The sequence below is a fragment of the Hipposideros armiger genome, unplaced genomic scaffold (genome assembly GCF_001890085.2).
Source record: "Hipposideros armiger isolate ML-2016 unplaced genomic scaffold, ASM189008v1 scaffold_212, whole genome shotgun sequence".
NCBI lineage: Eukaryota > Metazoa > Chordata > Mammalia > Chiroptera > Hipposideridae > Hipposideros > Hipposideros armiger.
In genome coordinates, this window is record NW_017731562.1 from 769,867 (window position 1) to 773,164 (window position 3,298).

At 36.1% G+C, this 3,298-nt stretch overlaps 1 long non-coding RNA gene across 1 annotated transcript in view; it reads left to right on the forward strand.

Annotated features, from left to right (window-relative positions):
* LOC109388929 (uncharacterized) overlaps positions 1-3,298 on the forward strand; it is a 30,159-nt gene extending 26,861 nt beyond the window's left edge. The window contains exon 3 of the long non-coding RNA XR_002125292.1: positions 3,282-3,298. This is a non-coding gene — a long non-coding RNA (uncharacterized LOC109388929). The remainder of the gene's footprint in view (positions 1-3,281) is intronic.

The following is a 3,298-nucleotide window of genomic DNA, read 5'->3' on the forward strand; positions in this document are numbered from 1 at the left end:
CTCCAGTACTGTGAGGCGTATACCATCAGGCCCTCATGCTAAATGTATTCAGCAATTAAATATATACCGGGGATGCCAAAAAAAATGTATACAAGTGGACACTTTGGTCAACGTTGCTCAAGCAGTAGTTTACCATAATAGAAGTGTCTGGACGCTAATGGTAGCCATTTTGAGCACCTCTTGTAATTGCATAAGTCAAACATGACTTGTATTCATCTTTTGTTATTGGTATATATCGAGTATTATGGTTTTAATAGTTTTTTTCCTTTCTTAAAATGTGTACACATTTGTTTTGGCACCCTCTGTATATCAGTCATTTCCATCTTTGACCCCATGAGTTTGACTTTCTACTCTACTTCAAATCAAGAGCAACTGTTGTACTTAACTAAGTTATTTTACAAAACATCCACCACCCAGAAGCTATTATAAACAAAAAAGAAAAGAAAAGCAATTATCTTTATATTGTTAATTGTAATCACCTTTCCTTCCCTGTTTGGGAGTGTTTGTGAGATTTTCCTCTCTTCTCTTTAATATGTATAACTGGAGAATGCTCTTCTGTTGTTAACCTTTACATCCATTTTAGATTACTTCTCATTTCTTATTTATCTGTCTCTCATCTTGTCCCTATAAAGTGATAACAATCCTTTATGTTACTTATAGGCAATTCATCTTCAAGTCTTGTCTAGGTATCAGGGACAATTCCCTGAAATATGAGAGTAATTGTGAAATTAGTTTCTTTTTAAACATATGCATACATTCATTTTAATTCCTATGGAAGTCATTGGGGGAGGCCTGCCCTTAGGCAGAACTTGGATAGAAGGATAGATGACTGATCTTGGGTGTAGGTATATTCTGCCTGACCTCTCTTCACCCCCTTTTAGGTGCTTGGTGTTCTTGTGGTATGTCTATTCCTGGCATATCAAAATGTGCTCTTAGGAAAGAATATAATATCAATCATTTATTCTTTGGTGAGTATTTGAGGGTTCTGTTACATGTTTGTATAAAACAAGATTTATTTTCTATACTACCCCGTTGCCCCCTACTTCACACACATACACAAATCATACAGAATAAACTTATATCTATGGTTAAGGCCAAGCCAGTCTGTGGGAGTTCTTCAAAAATAAACATATGAGAAAGGAATTAGACCTACTGCTATGATCAACAACATATTTTCCCTGGGAAAAAGTGTCTGCGAAAGTGAACCTAAAAAGAAAACCCACATAATTTGGCTGTATAAACATAATAACTCATAGAGAATGAACCACAGGAGAGAATCTCTTTATCCTAAACTATTCAACTCTCTGTTAAAGAAAAACAAATATTTTATTTTTACTTCGGGGGTGAGGTAGTATAGGTGATTTATTCTTTAGAGTGGTACGAAAAAAAATCTCTTTGAAGAGATACCAATGAATTATCTTGACAAGAAGAAAATATCTGACAACAATATAATTCTACATGTTCTGATAACATCAAGAGAGGACTCAAAAAAGAATCTGTACCTCAGAACTGCAGAATATTGAGAGTACTATTGGGTTGGGAGGAGATAATGATTAATAGTGACTATTAGGCTCAGAATGAATGGTCACATGCATCAAAGTCTTCCCACTAAGGAGAGTTAATTTATTATTCAACTGATCATAAAAACGATTGTATCTCTCTTTCACCAAAGAACAAAGTTATTATAAAGCCTATTTCTTTCATGATAGCTATTATGAAAGTAAAAAGATGTCACTCATCTTTCCCTTTCCCTTCTACTATACCTAAATAATCCTTCTTTAGTTTGCAGTTTACTGATTTTCGAGCTACTTTTGAGTGTATTAGTCTATTTTTGATGAGAAGATATCTACTTGCCAATAGATCACATGCCTTATTATAATCTAATCAACAACACAGTTGAAAGAATCAACAACACAGTCTCTGGTGGACTGTGACTTTATCTATTATTTCAATTGTTTACCCACGTATTAAATTATTGAGTTGAGTTATTTACAATAATAATTTGCATTCTGAAAGTATGGTAGGAAACCCTAAAATATTTTTCAAAACTTCTAGTGCTAGAAATCAACACGTAAGTATTGATTTAGCAATGAATACGGAGAAAGAGACTGAAGCATCATTTTTAATTTGATAGGTCCAGGGATAGCCAGGGACTGTCAGTTATAACGATTTTAAGTTTGTTGAAGACAAACACCATGTGCTGTAGTTTCTTTGTCTTCTACCATGATTCTTTGGTTGGGATGGGTAAGGTTACAAATCAACAAAAAAAGCCAAACTATAGCATTTTGTGCAAAATCAGATTGAAGTCCCCCAGAAATGGGACTAGAAACTAGGAATCGAGCTTTGGCAGAAGCACACATGACCCCATTTGGGAACTGTGAGAATGAAACAGAATTTAGCAACAATTGCTATTGCTTTTCTTTTCAGCTCTGAATGTAGATAAACTCAGTACTCCCCTGGTTTGAGTGCTTGATGGGAACTCTGCTTTTATACAGAGATTTGCAGTGTTACGGTATTTTAAAAGTTTGAAATGATTGGAAGTTACCATTTGGCTCTCTCTTTGATAACAAAACCATCCCAGATGGATTGGGGTCAAACTTCACTTAAAGACAACCCTTGCAAATCCATTTTTATGTATCTTATCTCTAATATTAAAGAGTTATTTCTCTTCTTCTATCCTACATGTAGTAGCCAGCTTCCAAAATGGTCCCCAGTGATCCCGGCCTCCTGGTATTCACATCCTTGTATTTCCTCTCCCGTGATATACAGGGTTTGGTCTGTACGACCAACAGAATAAGAAAGAAATGGTGGTATGTTACTTCCAAGACTAGATTATAAATGACTATAGCTTCTATCTTGGGCACTCCCTCATTAGCTTGCTCTTTTCTTTCTCTGTCTCTCTGTCTCTGAATGCTTTGTGGGAAACCAACTGCCATGTCATGAGGTCACTCAGGCAGTCTTTGGTGAGACTTTTGTGGTAAGAAACTGAGGCTGGCTAACAATCTGGTGAGTGAACTTGGAAGTGAGCCCTTCAGCTACAGGTAAGCCTTGACATGAGTGCAACTTAGGAGATCCTGAGCCAGAAACACCTCCCTAAACCACTTGTGAGTTCTTGACCCTCAGAAAGAGTGTGAGATAATAAATGTTCATTGTTTTAAGCTGCTAAATTTTGGGGCGATTTGTTAGCCAGCAATAGATAACCAATACATCACAACTGTATTTAAATGTGAAATACTGGTTACATTAGGTTGAAGAAATGACCTCTCGTGCTGTTTCTGCAGGTGGCAGTTAATTGCTC